The sequence below is a fragment of the Falco punctatus genome (genome assembly GCF_963210335.1).
Source record: "Falco punctatus genome assembly, chromosome: 20".
NCBI lineage: Eukaryota > Metazoa > Chordata > Aves > Falconiformes > Falconidae > Falco > Falco punctatus.
In genome coordinates this window covers 3,245,592-3,262,717 of record NC_137600.1, presented here as the reverse complement: position 1 = coordinate 3,262,717, position 17,126 = coordinate 3,245,592, and positions in this window count along the sequence as shown.

Here is a 17,126-nt window from a genome sequence, read left to right as displayed (position 1 = left end):
TTAATCCTTGAAAATGTTCATTTTTTTCCCAGGTTTAGTTGGTTGAGCTGTTTTAGTTGCCAGCTAGTTTCTTTGCGAGTGTAAAAATGATGAGTGCGCAGGTGAGCAGCATTTGGTGCGTGATTTCAATAGCTCTCCCTTGGGCTTCTCTGGAGAATTTCCTGCAAGTCTCATCCCTTTCCTTGTAGGTCAGTAATTTGTTATAGGAGACCAAGCATGTCCAGTTCCAGATTCGTGGTTTCTACAGCCACCTAGGGAATCTGGGGTGTATATGAGGTGTAATTAGCATTTTATGGAAGATTTTGCTTCGAAGAACAGTTGCCAAGTCATAGGTAGCTAATGCCATTGGAGGGTCTAGGATATTTGAATGAGGCTGGGAAATTCAGCCCCTGCAAAGAGCCACAATCTTCTGGAATGGGGACTGGAACAGCATTGCACAGAGGTTTTTTGTGATATCTTGGACAGCGTTAATTATCTTTGCCTGGACAGCTACGTCTCACCTGAGCAGCCTTTCTCAAAGAGCTGGGAGGACCGGCCCAAGATTTTATTCCAGGAAAGGTCAGATGTTTTGGCTGCCGGGGGGGGGGGGGGGGGGGGGAGCTGAGGAAGGAGGGAAGTGGGGACCTGTTTTCCTCTTGCAAGTTTTCCCAGACCATGCCTCCGTAACACTGCGAAGCGGCAGCGCTCTGGGGTGGTTTCTGGGGAAGAAATGAGGGATGACTGTGAAAGCTCAGGCATTTTTCTTCCCTGCTCACTTGCTTCCTCTCACCAACCGGGACTGAAGTCACCACTTGCATCTCGTAGCCATTTGCATAGAGAGAAATGCTTCAGCAGCTTTCCACCGAAAAAGCTCAGTTGACTCCAGGGGTCCTCAAGCAGGAAACTCAGAAGGTGGGATGTGCTGGGACCACTCCCGAGCTGCAGCACCGCTGTGGCACTGGACATCACTGGGAACGCGGCCCACGAGGCACCCAGATCACCCCCATCACCGCCCTGGGCAGCAGCTCTGAGGGAGCACGTTTGCGCTGCTCTGACCCCTTGTCAAACTCGGTCCTTGCAGCAGTTTGGATGGGTTTTGATCCCTGCCTCAAAAATGTGGGTTTTTTTCCCCCCTCAGATGGGAAATGGGGAACATAAAGTAGCCAGGGAGAACAGGCAGCGGAGCCCAAACAGTTCTGGAAATGAAGAGAAAGATCAGCTCCAGGTGAGCATCACAGCTGAGAGAGGTCCTGGCACCCTGCAAGCTGTGAAAGCTTATGGGGGACTGTGGTCCAGGACAGGAGTATATTAGTGCTGCCCTCTCCCATTCCTTCACTGCTGAACAAGTCTGAGCACACTGGGATCAGCCTCTCAGGACACCAGTGCCACCCCAGTGTCTCTGTGCAACGTCACCCCCCATACCCGCATCATTCCGCCAATAACACACCATCCCTGAATCGACAGTGTTGTCTGATTTCTGCAATTTTATGAGGGCGGGAGGCTGACAGCTTCTGCCTCAGACCCTTCGTAGAGGGGAAAGAAAGCAAGTTCTTCAAACCTCCAGTCTTGCCTAACAGCCCCGTAAGGTTCCATGTCTCCATGGCTGCCCTACCACGCTGAAGTGCCCACGCTCTGCTCTGGATCGCCCTTGGAACTCATGGACAGGTCAAGGAATAAGGTCTGGAGTGAATCCAAATCTCCCAGACAAGCTGGGAGACGCCTGCTTCTTAGGACCCTCGGGCCCTCCTGTTGCATTCTCTCCAATTGAAATGGAAGTGGGATGAGACAATGCCCATCACTTTAACCTTGCAAGTCGAGAGCAGAAAGCCAGACCTTCTCATGCTGTCAATGCATCGTTCACCTTCGCTGGGGATTACTGCCCTGTCACCCGAGAGACACCTACTGAACAGCTACCACAGACCCCCCCAGTGACCTCCACCCCCCGTCAGGGCTCTGCTTTGCCTTCCCCAGGCTGACCCAAGGCTCAGCAGCCCGGGCGTGGGGGTTAACCACCCACCAAAGCAGCCTGGCACCGCTTGGCCGCACACATGATGAATGAGTAATTCACCAGTTCGTGCAGGTAGTGATTTACAGTCTGGATTTGAGCTGGAATATTGCTAGAGGGGGAGTGTGGAGCTTTCAAGCAAAGACCTGGTGACTCACCTTCTCGGTATTTGTTCTCTTGCACTGCCTCTGCCCCATTCCTCGTGCACACTCGCTCTCGCAACCAAGTCTTGCTCTCCAGTAAAATGGATGAACTTTCTCTTACATCAGTTTTAAAATTAACCAGCAAGGCTCAGTCACACCGTGGGTCACAAGTGGCTCTTTGTGCAGGTATAATCAGGTAATGCTACAGTAAACGCTCCAGGCAAGATGCTCGGGTCATTTGCACGGATTTCGACAGAGTTCTGCCGCCTGATGCCAGCCAAGGATCTGCCCCTCCACAGAGGCTAGTTCTTTCATGTGGATGGGGTGGGGAGAAGCAGCAGAACAGAACACAAATTCAAGTGTACTGCATCTACAGGAATCGGTAAGAACATGACCTCCACTCCCTCGGTTTAAAAACAACACCCGAAAAAATAAGAAAGAAAGAAGCCACGTTAGCATCCTTCCTGAAAAGCCCGAGCTGGTTTGTTCCTACGATGCTGGGCACTCCAAGAGGTCACAAAGATGCCCTGAGGAACAAACAGTTCACCTGCCACAGAATTCCCTGGGATGGTTTCCCTCTCTCCATGGCAGAAGAGTATCTGGACAACAGGACCACGTTTCAGACAGCTGGTGGTGCCTGAAGCCAGGCCACAGCGCTACATCCTTAGTTTCCAGCACCTATGTCTGATCCCACCGCAATTCCCAGGGATACAATTCTCAAGTCTCTGCTCTCTTTGAAAGAAGGAGTCAGGAGGCTTCGTGCAACAACGCGAACGGGAGGTCCGTGCTTCTCTTAGCTTTTGAGATACATCGCCGTATCACTCAGCAGCCAAAATTACACCTATTTTTTATACAGAACCACTAAGAGTCATTTAAGAGTAACTGAATAAAGTTATAGAAACGCTAATCTATGAACACTGGCCTCCTCTTCTGAAGAGATCACGTTCTCCTCATTGAAGCCAGTATCTGGGGGAAGAGCAAACTGAGTGAACATGAAATGAAAACAGACTCTTGCTCCAGATGCGGCAGATGCGCCTTCCAGTTCTTGCCGGAGACCGAAGCTATTTTGGAACATCATTCTTTATTGATGGCATTTATTATTTATTGCCTTTACCTCGCATGAGGAGAACCAGCAGTCTCTTCTGCCAATGCACCTTGCTCGAGCGAGCTCTGGATGGCAGCAACACACAAGACAGAAGCCTTGGCCCCAGTGCTGCAGGTGTAAACGAGCATCTTTTGCCTGAGCACCAGGATAGGTACCCCGGCATGAGGCCAGGTGATAAGAGTCAGCTTTGCCTTGCCTCTGCGATTCCTGATGGGTCTGACGCTTCGCGAACCCCCTTTCTGGACCATTATGAGAAATGACAACCAAAGGGGCAACAGAGAGATTCTTTTTCCCCTCCGAGGGACACCACCACTCAGTAACTTTACACATACGCTACCAAAAGTAGCCAAAGGCAGCATATACCCAGCCCTCGTACCTGCATCGCACAGGTATGATCGTACAAAAATGTGATTTTTCAAGCCACCTCTAAAAGTACAAGCTCCGAGTCTCACCTTCCACCCGCATCGCTTGCCCCAAACCCATCAAACACAACTGAACGCTGACGTGCAAGGGTCTCGTACGATAACCACAGGGCTAACTGCTCAAGGGGAATGTTCTCTGCCTTAATATCCTCCGTTCCTCACGGCACTTGAAGCAAACATGACTAATGTGTAATTTAAGTGTGCTTTCCACACATGTTTTTCAAACAGTTCAACAGCTATTTCTGGGAAGGCTTATAAAACACGGGATTAGAAGTAGTCAGCAGTCCTCTACCTAGAGCTGGTCACAAACACCAGGTAATAAAAACTGAGTGAGAAATGAAGTAGCAGCCATGCCTCCAATGAGGATAAACTGTTACACTGCGATAAAAGCTTATATCACAGCTCTCCAACATGCTTAGGCTGCTTTAAGGTAAAACCCACTCACCACAAAACAATTAAAAGTTCTGCTCTTATGTAATGGTCACAATTTTGCCCTTAGCAAATGAATCTGTCTTTCCTTACTTGAAATATCTTAATGAGAAGTGACCTTTTATGAGTGCTTTAAAACTTCCTCAGTATTGCGAAAGCCAGCAGCACACTGGGAAGCTGAATCTAACACCAGTTGCCCTTGCTCAGCTTCCAAAATGCTGTTCTTTCCAAGTTGTCCCAGCAAGTAGCACTGGAAGGGCCCACGGTACTTGGGCTTCCCCCCCCCAAAAAAAAAAAAACCACAAAAAAAACCCAGGGCTGACTTGCTTGTTGCTAAACCTGAGGGCACAAATAGCACTTGCAGAGCGACTCATCTTGGAGTAAATGGAAATGTCACTAGAGACCTGAGTAGGTGCTGTTATCTTTAGCTTTGCAGGATTTTTTCAGATGATACTCAAAAGTCTTAGAAAAAGCTTTGAGAGTCTCTCTTGAATCTTCCTTCTCCTCCTGCATCCTTCCTCTCTCCTGACTATTCTATTTTTAGTAGTCACCGAGCATTTCCTAGTGCTCCCTTTTTACTCTTTCTTGCAATAGGCAAGACTTGTAGGCTTCAGTGTCAGAAATTTTGTGATAGGAACCACAGAAATTGTGATAGGTAAGAGCGACGTGTGGATGCAAATGTGCTTTTGTGAAAGCACCAGAAAAAATCACAAGCAAGGGTTAAAAGACCGGCATGCGCTCAGAACTAAGGATACAATTGAGGGCAATTATATTGGCAAACATCAGGAATGGTATTTTCTGCATCAAGAGCACAGCAGAGATGGGCTGTCAGCAGAAGACCTGTGCTTCTTATCGAAGGGCAGGAGGATGGAAAAAAAAAGAAAAAAAAAAAAAAAGAGAGAATTGTATGTATTGTACCTCTTTCCTGCTACCCTAACAGGAACCGAGAGCGTAGCTGCAAGATACCTAAAGGAAACAAGAGACAATTGCCGAAGAGGGAGGGAGGGTAATGTAAAGATTTTTTTTTTTTTGCTATAACAACTGCTGGCTTGGAAAGGGTATTAAAAGACCTATTAAAACCCCGATTCATTGTCACCATTCAAGAGGACCACAGCAGCTGTAACAGGGACACAGCAGCCCGCATCCTTTGATCTCCATGCCATCACAAGTCATCCTGCCCAGACTACCTGGATGTATACGTCTGGGCGGGTTTAACTCTGTAGGTATGAGACTGTGAATAGATAGAGACAACTCAGAAAAGTTAAGTAAAATAAAAATCTCCTTTCCCTTCCATAAGATCTTCCATCGAATTTTTCAGACATGAATTCCTACACGCTGTTTGGCTTGAGTCCTTCGATGACGCAAATATAGTCGCTGGCTTGTAACAACCGAACAGCATTAGTCAGCAACATGAAACCTGGCCAAGATGGACCGACAGACTGTTCAGCAACAAATCCTTAACTGAAGCACCTTTAAAAAATGTTTAGGGCTATAGGGAGTGGAGGAAGGGGTTTGTTCACACTCTTTCATCACTCATCTCGCTCTCCGCTTTTCCCCTGTTTTAGTTTGTGGTGGTACGTATCGAACAAAGTGACATGTGGAAGGAAAGCTGCAGTATGGAGCACCTTTCAAACGTCTCAAAATATTTCAGAAGGCAAATCTGAGTTTTGCAAACCTGTTCTTCTCTGAAATGCTTGAGTATCACTGAAACTCACGAATAACAGGAGTTTCTAAGGGTAACATTTGTAAGTGTGGTGTGCCTGAGAAGCCTACCGGCACTTGGGGGGAAGAGAAGGATGATGTGGCCTCCAAATCACTCACAAATGTTCCCCCTTTTCCCTCCTCCCAGTCATGGCATCCTGGTTTGCAATTCTTTGGCATTTAAGCACTGTCTGTCCATGGGCTCTTGGAAAAGCCTGAACCCAAAATCTTGCTGGAGGTATCTGAGTCTACCCAGTGGACCAAGTCCAGAGTGCAGTTAAGACCTGGATGCTAGCTTTAACATCGATACCAACAGAAACCAAACCCAGGGGGTGCTTGGAGAATGATCTCTGCTCATCTTCACTCCCAAATCACCCCCTGGTACCTTCCTCGGGATTTCCTTACAATCCCAGCACTGGCGTGCCCTGCAGCCCAGCCCCAGCACCGTTAACAGCTCAGAGAACAGCTTTGCTCTCCTGCCTTCCACCTTGGGAAATAGATGGAATGATATTTATGTAGCTTTTTGAAAGGCTTGGAGAGCTTCATGCCATTAATCACCAAGGTACATTTACTAAGCTGCTAATTCCAGAAGCTCTGCGGGAGCGTTGGGGTGTCACAGCAAAAGCCAGCACGCCGTTAAATGCTGCGGTGCGGTAACGGGGGCTCGCATCTAGCGTCTGCTGGGTGACACTGGGATAGGTCCTCAGCCCACTGCTCTTGGCTAAAGCCCCTGGTCCCACGAGTGAGACGCTCGGAAGCCTTCCCAGGAAATTCTCATAGGGCAAGGGCTGAAACATACATTCCTGAACAGCAGAAGAAAAGCCCTATTTATTCTCTTTTTTTTTTTTTTTTTTTTTTTTTTTTTGTCCTCAAAATTTGAGCGTGCTGTACCGAGAGGATGAATACCTTCTCTGCCTACACACGCAGAGAAACCTGCTTGTCTCTCTGCACCTGCAAGAGTGTTTTTCCATATGCCCCCAAAGCTCTCCCAGCCAAAAATGGATTTCAAAGCGCAAAGCTGCCGGATTTGCTTAGGAGCTGCTGTTGCCGTACCGGCAGGTGCGTCTCTGGGCAGGATTTCCAAATATTTCCAAGGACAAGGCGGCAAGCACAGGCTACCGGGCTGTAACAAGAAGTTCTTTCACAGCTTTGCCCCCTACACTCATTCCACCTGTTACCTAAAGCTCTGGAAGTATAAAGTCACTAGTTTTATTTTAACCAGGGCACAGGACTGGGGATTCAACAGAACTCTAAGATTTTAAAGGAAAGAATGACAGATTTGTTGTATTGACCTCTGTGGCAGGACTTTAATTTCCTGCCAGCACCTTTTGAAAGCAATATGAATCTAACAAGACTCTAATGAGTGCAAATAACAACAATGTGAAAAGAGATGTCACAGCCCAAATTTTTGGCAAATACTGATATATTGCAGGAAATCGCTTTCACGACATTCACCAACAGGACAGACTTTCTGAAACGTGCTAAATAGATTTCAGTTTTGTAAAATAACATCTTCTAGGGATCAGATTCGCTCTAGTTGAAATAGGGAGACACATGGCAGCTGTGGACATACTGTAAGCTATGTTCCATGCCCGGAATAATTTCCCATCAAATTTCATTCAGACAGGGCAATTTACTGAATGAATTGCAGAATAAACAGATGTGTTTGGATAAGCTGTTATCTTGGCAGTTGTCTTAGTGACCTGGCTCTCGACTTCTTCCTCCCATCAGAGGCTGGCTGCCAGTCTGAGGGGTTTCTGTTGGTGAAAATTGATAGTCAAGCCTACCCTGGGGAGAAAGAGAGGTCTCTGGAAGAGCCAAAGGTCTGGTGAGCTCCGTGTCCTGCCTGTCCACAGTCCCATGTCACGTCCAGGGAGTTGCTGAGGTGCCTGCCGGTGCACCCCATGCTCTTGGGCAGGGTGGCCTTGCTGGCCCATCTCAGCATCTCAGAGGCCATGCTCAGCATCCCCTGGGATGCCAGTTCCAGCTTTGCAAGATGGCAAGGAGGTGAAAATGATAGGTAGTGCAAAACAAGCCATGATCTGCAGGTGATGTTTCTGCCCTAGCCAGGGTAAAAAGGCCAAGGAGCAGAGGATCTCACTCCAGGGACGTTCCTGCTTTGTTTAAGGGGTCAACTGCCACGTATTCACTATCCCAATGTCACCACAAACACAAGGTTTTCCCACACACATCACAGAAAAGCTTTTGTTCTAATTTTGCAGCTATTCGTGGAGACAGTGAACACCAACAGCACTTCGCATTGTTCATCAGAGCACTCTCCTAAGAAGAGGGCTATCCTTTCCTCAGGATAAAGGGGGGTTGCTAGGGTACAAGATTATATAGGATTAGACAGTAACAGCAACAAAAAGCATATTATGTGAGATTCAAAGTAATGACTAGCCCTGGGCTCTTCCCCCTGTCCCTGTATGTTCTTGCATGGTCCAAGAATAATGGCACAGAAAAGCCGACTCTTCATTGAACTTGGAACCACTCCCCCCAAGCAGCGACGTCCTGTGAGCTCCGGTTTGAACCACGGACACTGCTGCACGAGCTGTCACCCACATCCAACTCCTCCTCGTAACAGTAATTAAAAAACCTCCAAAAAGTAGAAACCAAAGACTTTGAGAGAGCCGTACACGAAATACCTATCTGGCTTTCCCAGAGAGAAATGGGAGGTTGGGTACCCAAACCCCTTAGGATCCTTTGAAAAGATGGATATAAAGTACCCAGGGAAGATCCTGTCTTTTCCTTTGCATCAGCCCCTCCAGCTCCTCCCGCCTGAGCCCAGTTCAGGTGCTGAGCCAGACCCAGCGGTGCCCATTCCCCATGTGGTGGAAAAGCTGCTCCCGAAACCTTGTCACCCCCTTAGCTCAGCCCCAGCACCCTCCTCGAAGGATTAACGCCTCAGCCCCAATTTCTCAGGGATTACAGGAAGGAAATCTCGACCCTCGACTGCAAATCCTCATGGCTGTTGACAGCCACGACGATTAAACGCGCAGAGCAACTCAGCTTTTTGCCGACACGGTTTCATCACATGTGGTAGAACATAAAAAGGCTTAGGAAAACAAAAACGTGGGGTTGTTTTTTTCTTTTTCCTTTTAAAAGGCAATATAAGCAAACGGATGTACTGATTAAAGTCGTAGAAGTTATTTATGTAGTAGAGAATAAGAATCCATTGCAATTCAATAAAACATAATTTCATTTTATATTTTTCCACTCCTATTCTTGTCCCCATTGGACTCACCCTGGAATCTTTCATAAAATTGGGTGCCTTCAAGACAAATAAACATTATGAAGTTTTTTTATTCAATTTTTTTGTCAGCTATAGAGCAAAGTCATTAAAAGTTACAGTGTTCATTTAGTAGAATACTTGGGCAATTGTATCCCCAAACATTTTATTTCTGAAATCTTGCAATGTTTCTTTCTCATGAATTCTATTTTACTACTTCATGGCACTAGTGAGCTTGGAAATACTGCAAAATCAGCCTTTCTTGGGGCATTCTGGCACTTTTTGCAGAGAACTGACCAAGGCCAGGATGCTCAGAAGAAAACAAATTTTTTTAAAAAAATGTTTCCCCGAAGTTTTATGAAACTTAAATAATAATAAAAAAAAAAAAGTCTGGCTTCAGATCAGTATCTTAGCAAGCTTCCAAGGTTACTATGCCTTTCCCAAATTTTTATGACTGGAAAAAAAAAAAAAAAAAAAAAGAGAAAAAACCCAACACATTCATTTCCCTAGGCATCAGATCAGAGCTCAAAAATATCTACCAGAATTATTTTAAGAAAGGAACTTGGGAATGTTTAACTAAACCCACTAGAGAAATTGCCACACACACCAAAGCAGCGATGACGTGGTGGGGTATTTAAAGATTTTGTAATCTCCTCTGTGCCTATGCACAGTCTCCTTCTTTCTTATCTAGACACACAAATCAAGACTCTAAATGAAGACTCAGGTGAGGGGCCACACGTTCAAATATGCAGCGGAATTTAAGGGTTTCTTTTGTTTTGCTTTAATATTTTTTTTCCTGCATTTATGCACGTGTCGAAGCCCGTACCTGGACACCTGAAGGCTGCAACACCAACGTGAGTAACACACAGGCTGCACGTGAAAGACAAGTGCTGCATGTCCATCAAAGGATGTTCATGAAACCTTTAAATGACTCTGTTGAGGGACAGTGGTGCCTGTGCTGGTGGCACAGAGGGAACAGGTAGAACTGTGCAAAATGCCTGAGTCGTTCTCCCGTCAGTGGCAGTCCCAGGTTAACTGTTGGACTTGGTGGTCTCAAAGGTCTTTTCCAACCGAAACGTTTCGTTCACTTCTTGAAAATGTGCAAAATTTAAAGCTGTCACCCCCTTTAAATGGAGGTGAGGCAGTGGAAAAGGAATTGCTGGGGTCTTATCCCTCATTTACAGTGATGGTTTTGTGCCCGTATTTGCATGGTATTAGCAAACACCTAAGTACCTCCGCCACTATTTAATTGCTAACAGCGCGTTAATACAGCGCAGGGATTTGGGGAATCTTTGCTGATCCTATCAATACGGTCAGAAATGCAAATAAATGAGGTGAGGAAGAGTGGTAGCTTATAAAAAGCCAACCAAAGCCAAGATCTGTGACAACACAAGACCATGACAAGAAGAGTCACTCCATGGCAAGCGCCTACGGCCATTAACCTTGGCACCACTGCCACGGGCACACGAGACATTTCCTACAGCGCTGGGGAGACGTGCCGAGCTGCAGCACACATTACTGCTGGTTGCTACCTTCTCTACGAAGTATTTTACTAGGTCTGTTCTTTAAAAATAGTTTTCCTTGTTTTCTCAGGATCAAAACGGCAACAAGAGCAGGAAAGCGTGGATTAGCAGCTCAAAAATAGCTACTAAATGCACAGTGTTCTATAAAACTGACCAACTTTCAACAAAATGTGTTTGGAAGTTTGTTTCGCTCGATTTAATTTTCAGAATTTTATCTTTTGCAGGTAACAATTTGAAAGGACCTTTTCTATTGAATGTATCTGCATCCATTTGGCTTGGCTCAGCGTATGTGCTCTTTAAACAGGATGGTTTAAAACTTCCCCCGTACAAATGTCATTTTAAAACAGGCTTTACTTCACCTCCAATTAAAACACTCCAACAGGCCAAAAGTCACACGGAAATCAGGTAAAGGTGGTAAACAAGTTGCGGCTGAACGACCCCAATTAAAGCCTGGCTGCGTGCCAGCTTCAAAAGAAAAATACGTGCAAGTCAGTAAATTCGGGGTTGGCTAATGTTTACACGGGGAGCGCGGACAGGTTGGGACCACGGCCCGACCTGTGGCCTCTGGTTGGAGAAGTGGCTCTGGGGGAGACAAGACAAGGGTTTGCCAGGTCCCGGCCAGCGAAGTGTCACTCACAGGGCTGGCTCCTGGCTCCTGTAGCCCTCCTGTCGCTCATGGCTTGGCAGCTTTGGAGCAACAACCTACCTACTCTATGGAAGGTGCAGTTTTTCTTGCCGATATCCGATTCCTTCATCCCTCCTCACCGGTTTGCCCTAAGTGGGGAGAATGCCGTGGAGGAAAATTTCCCTGCAGTAGGAGGCACACCTTTGAGCAGGACGAAACTAGAAGGCACTCTCTGCATGGAAATCACAGCCAGTTCCCTGTCATATGACTTGATGGGGCAAGGTACATACCTGGGACAGAGGAAACTCGAGAGGTCTGGTGTTTGGTTTTTTTTTGTTTTTTTTTTCTTTTTTTTTTTCTTTCTGGCTGATTTGGATCTGGAAACATTCCACCCTATGGCTACAGGCTTATCTGATTGAAGACAACAGTGCATGGAGTGAGTAAACAGCCACACTGGACCTTGCTTTTGTTCCTTCCCTTCTGTGCTGGGTGCTTGTCCTTCTCACAGGGTGGCAGGAGAAACACCAGCCACACAAAACGAATTTCTGATCACAGGGTGAGGGGCGCTGGGAGGCAGGGACCACTTTTAAAAAAAGAATGGCATTTTGGTTCCAGGAACCCTCCTTTTACAACCGACCTCTCCTCTATCCCAGCTGAAACCAGGACACCACATTATTGAAGCTCTACTCATTTATACCCACTCAATGTCTACTTGCAATTCTTTTTTTAAATTTATTTTTAGAAATAGCTTACTCTGAGCTGCTCAGAAGCAACACAGCATCATAGCATCGTTAGTGAAGACTGTAGGCTACTTCACAGCAGAGCAGACTGAGACTTAGAAGATCTGAAATTGGCTCTTTATGCCACTACAGAATTCCTACGAGAGCCTGGGTCCTTAGCCCCAAACTCTCCGAAGCACTACATCTGTAAAGCAGGATTAAATCCATGCTTTCATTTACCTTCTGTCTTTCAACAGCTTGCAGCGTCTTCAGTAAAGGGAATGGCTCAGATCAGGACTGCCAACCACAAGCATGCAAAACCGTCAGCCAGACCTAAAAAATAATAAAGAGACAAGGAGATTTAAAAAAAAAAAAAACATAAAAATTAATGCATTTGGATATCTTTTTATTTGCTTTCTCAGTTTTACTTTGCTCAGGTTCATGTTTTCATGCATTTCTCTAGATCCCCGAGACCTAGAAAATGGCTTTCTGTTTAATTAAAACAAATAATACAAAAATAATAAAATAATAGAACCATTCACATACATCCAGGGATCAAGACTTTAGGGAAAGCAGTAAATGTACTGAGACTCATCATGCGAGCTGGCAGGCACTCTGTGCCTCATGGATACCAGGATGAGGCCCCAGTAAGAGCAATTTACAGTCGTGATCTTGCTCTTATTATGAGCCGTTCTCCCATCTCAGGAGAAGGACCCACCTCCACATATCACAGAGACCTTCTGGCACCGTCCTCACTGCTTGTACTGTATATACACCCAGGAGCAAGGGTTTTCATTCCCCAGCTGTCTGGTGCCCCAAGATGGCTATGGCTCCGGTGGAGTCATCCCAGCCTAAATATCATGGAAAGGCGTGTTTGACCGTTCAGTACCAGGATTGGAAGCAACACCCTTCATACACCCTACCAGAAATGCAAAGGGACCCAAAATCCCCAACTTAGCACAGCATGTCAAGAACCTCATTAACATGCTCATGCCTAAGGGAAGGCTCAGGTGCTGCCTGAAAGCAGCTGAAGCATGTAGAGCGGGTTTAGATGAGTCAAACGAGATGATTCGAGTAAGGGCGAAGGCAGAACAGATATCCATCTTTAAGGAAACAGTGTCGTTCAATCCTTTGATCTGTCCTGTTAGGCTGCCTAGGGGTTGCCTGCCGTCAGCAACACCAACTAATCACCTTCAAGGCCTGTTTAATGAAGACAACACTGGAAGTAACAAAACATGTTTAAGCGTTGCAATCCCCTGGAGCCAAAGTATCCACAGATGCTCCAGCTCATTGGTGGGGTTGAGTTGGGTTTCTTTTTGCTTTTTCGCTTTCATTATAGTTGCTCACATCAAAACAATATGAAAAAACAGATGACTGACATCTGGCCCTGAGTGTAAACACTGTCCATATTCCCTCACAAGGTGTGATAGCTCATTGCCAGCTCAGTTTCACACAAACATGTCTGGTCCAGAAGATTGCCACCAGACTGGAGGGATGCTTGCAGCAACCCAACCAATTTGTACATCACGGGTTTCCCCACCTGTAGGATGGGGAAATACCAACCTTATTGTCAGAATGTTTCTAGACCTGCTCATGAAAAGCATTATAGAAAAGCTAGGTATTATTAAGACTGTTGAGGGTTGGTTCTTAGTAATAAGGAGGAGGTGTAAGAGGGACTTAACTGCATTTGCACCTGCTCCGTGGCCCTTTGATCCTGAAAGGATGGTGTCAAAGCCTATCTGGGACCACTCACAGCCACGTCTGTTGCTTCAGAGACAGGTTTAAAAGAAGATTAGAAAAGTTGTGGATAATTATTGAAGGCTGCAGACGAGAGGGAGCAGGGAGAGCTGCCTCCTCACCCTTGTGGGTAGAGATCATATCTGAGCAGCCAGCCCCTCCAAGGCTCCAGGGGTAACCGAGGGAATAACACAAAGCCGCTGTTGTTCTCCTGGGCTGAGACTCACAAGCAGCTGGAAGCAAAAGGAGGAAGCGGTTAACAGAGGAAACAAAAGGCAGACGTCACTTTGGGATGCAGTCATCACAGCAAGCATTTCCACAGGGAAGTCAGCAGAAGACAAGTGGCAACTGCTTCTCACGAACCTCCCTTTTCACTGGGCTTAAAAAAGCATGCCCATACGGCTAGGTTATGGCAAGGTGAGGTACAGAGCCAACCTGCAGCTCACCCCGTCCTCAGCTACCTCTGCGCACAGGTTTCATCTCGTGATGAGGACGTGCTTGTTTGCTCCAGGTCAAGGTGCCCCTCAGGGTATGACCAAACAGGGCTGCGGGGTCCTCTGCTGCCGTTGTTTCTGCACGGCTCTGCTTTCTGTGTGCCCTAAGTGGGCTGGGAAACAGCTTCACGTGAAGTGGGTGCCCACCCGACTGCTCACTGTTATGCTGCTGAGATCGTGGAGACCAGGAGGAGTTCAGAGCGGTCACTAATGTCTTTGATTTTTTTGTCTTTTGAAGACGTTTCTCTTAGCCGGCAGAATACAAAGTCTGGATGTTGGAGGCTGGAGCGATCTAAAGGTGTTTTGGGGGAGTTCTTCTTTGGCAGGACCAGGGCCTTAAGAAGCAAAAGGCAGCTACTGAAGATGGACAGCAAAACCCACACCTTTTTTGAGGCCGTAGACTGGGCCAAGAGCTCCTCTTAGGCTAGAGGAGCTGCGGTCACTGTAGAAGCCCAGGCTCTTTGTAGTGTGCACTCTGTGTCACAAAAGGATGGAGACTGGGGTAAAGAAAACACCCTTGTGCCAGACATGGCATCCTGATGTAGACACAATCGTACCATACCTGTAGGGCTCGTTTTACTCCAGCAGAACACGTGTTTCCCCTGCTGGTCCAAAGCGGAGCTCAGCTGGTGGGTAGCCCTGTCCACACTGGGAGCTCTTTGTCAGTAACTCTGTCAGGTTTCCTATGCCAGGAAAAATCTCCTGCTGCGGAGGTAGCTCAGGTTGGACAGTTACTTCTTTGTTCGTGTTCTTGCCTCAAGAGCAGAGGTAAGATGACTCAATAAAATGTGCTCTATGTGTGTGGGAAGCAATTGGAGTCCATCAGGCTGGAGACACTACGGCAGGTCATCCAGGTAAAATAGTTCTGCTTCCCGTTTCTTGCTTGCCAGAAAAAAAAGCCGTGTGTCTTGCCAGCTCTCACCAAATTCCCCACGAGGAAAGGAGTGGAGCTGAAAGGCCTGATTGTGGCAGTGCCGGCAGGACAGCAGGCAGGGCAGGCAGGTGCAAGACCTTCCAACAGGCAACGTGGGGGCAAAGGAAGGAGAAGATGGGCAGAGATGAGGTTCAGGACATGGAGGTCTAAGGTGTGGATCCTTTCGTTGCCGCACACACACGTTGCCATGCACGGCTCTAACACAACCTAGTAGGTCTACTCACAGCTTTGGGTGGTGCCTCCTCCTGCCTAAAACCCGGCTCTAAGAACTGAGCTGCTCTTTGCCCTTGCGCGTAGCAAGTGGAGTCCCAGATGGATGCCAACCAGCAGAGAAGCATGCCACGTACCACATCGCAGCACGCAGAATCCCCTGACCCTTGGCAAAATTGAGCCAGACCTCACGTACTACAAGTAGAAACAATACAATAAGCAACACCCTTAAAGAGAGGGTAAAAAAAAAAAAAAAAAAAAAAAAAAAAAGGAACTAAGACCACAGTGCTTAATTCACAATGATCTACATTGTCGCTCACGCTGTACAGATGGAGAACATTAAACAGTCTGTACGTGTGCACACAATTGCACAACACACAGCACAGCCAGCAATGGGGTTGCAGGTGTTTTCTGAGAAGCATTAACCTTCTTAATCCTGTTAAGAAGCTGTAAAACGTTAGTGGTTCTTGAGAAATACGTGAGAAGGTCCCATACCTTCAATTAACTACCTGCAGCCTGCACCAGATTGCTGCTGTACACGCTGCGTCGCAGCGGTGCAGGAGAATTAAGCAAAACGCATGCAACCAACAGAGAGGGATACAGAAGGAAGATGAAGTAACCGTGTTTTTGTCCTACATTTTGAAGAAAAGGGAAGGAAGAAGGAAGCAACATACTTCTAACATACCATATATGTCTACGATCTTCTCCCTGGTGAAAAACATGACAGAGATGTAAAAAGTTTGCAATGAGGTTTCGCTAGTCAGAATCAGATGACGGTCTGTGATTTGATTAGAGCCACACTAAAAATAACTCGGCTGGTGCTCACTGAGTTAGTTTCAGTCACAGTTTAGGTGAGAGCATTTTACCCGGTATGAATTACCCTGGCGATACAAACGTAGCCAAGCGCTGCACATAAGCTGAGTAATTAATAGCTAGAAGGCAGGTCACTTTTCCAAACACTCTGTATAGGTCTAAACCAGCCATCTGATTATATCCTTCAACAGAAACTCAGAAAATAAGAGGACAAAACACTGAAGACTGGTAGCTGAGGAAAAGGATAACTTTGGGAATGTGTGACAACAGAGGCGAGCAGAAGAAAAAGCTTTGTGGAAAGAGTAGGTTTTCAAAAGGAACCGTCGAGCTGATCCAAGGGCCCTGGAAGGCAATAGAAGGTCTTCTGTTGACTTCAACGGCTTTTGGATCAGCTCTGGAAATGGAGGGGAAGGGCTTGGGGCTGGCATGGAGAGGCAGGTTTGTGGGGAGGCTGGAATGCAGCTGTGAATAGGAGGAGGAAGCAGGGAGGAGCGCAGGCTGCAGAGCCCTGTGGTTGGCTTTGTATGTCGGAGAAAAATAACCTGCAGCTGACTGGGGTGGGAGCTCGGTGGAGAAGAAAACGGAGGGAGGTGGAAGGCAGGTTGCTATCTGAGCTGATCCAATAGACCCACGGTCGGTCTGGAGGCAGCTGTGTGTGGATTATCACGTTCGTTCCCTGAAGGTGCTCCCAGGAGGACCAGGATTCAGCTGTGGGGCTAAGAGGCAGAGCTGGAAAGCTCTTTGCCGAAGCTATCCCAGGGTTGGATGGGGGGAAAGCAGAAGGGAACAAACGGAGACACATGGGAGAGCAAAATTACATCTCCCAACTGCTTATCTCTGCCTGCAGTAGTTGTGTGGGTGCCTTTAGTGTCACGGCTGAACAGAGATCTATTGAAGTGCAGGGGAAAGAGATAGCTACGTTGCTCACACGCTCCTGAAACTTCTTGTTGGGTGCATCAGTACCTTTGCAAACCTGGTTCAAAGTGAACAAACGTTCAGACAAGGCAGAAGCAGAGCAGTGATTCGAACCCTGGTTTTCCCTGCACTCGCTCTAGTGC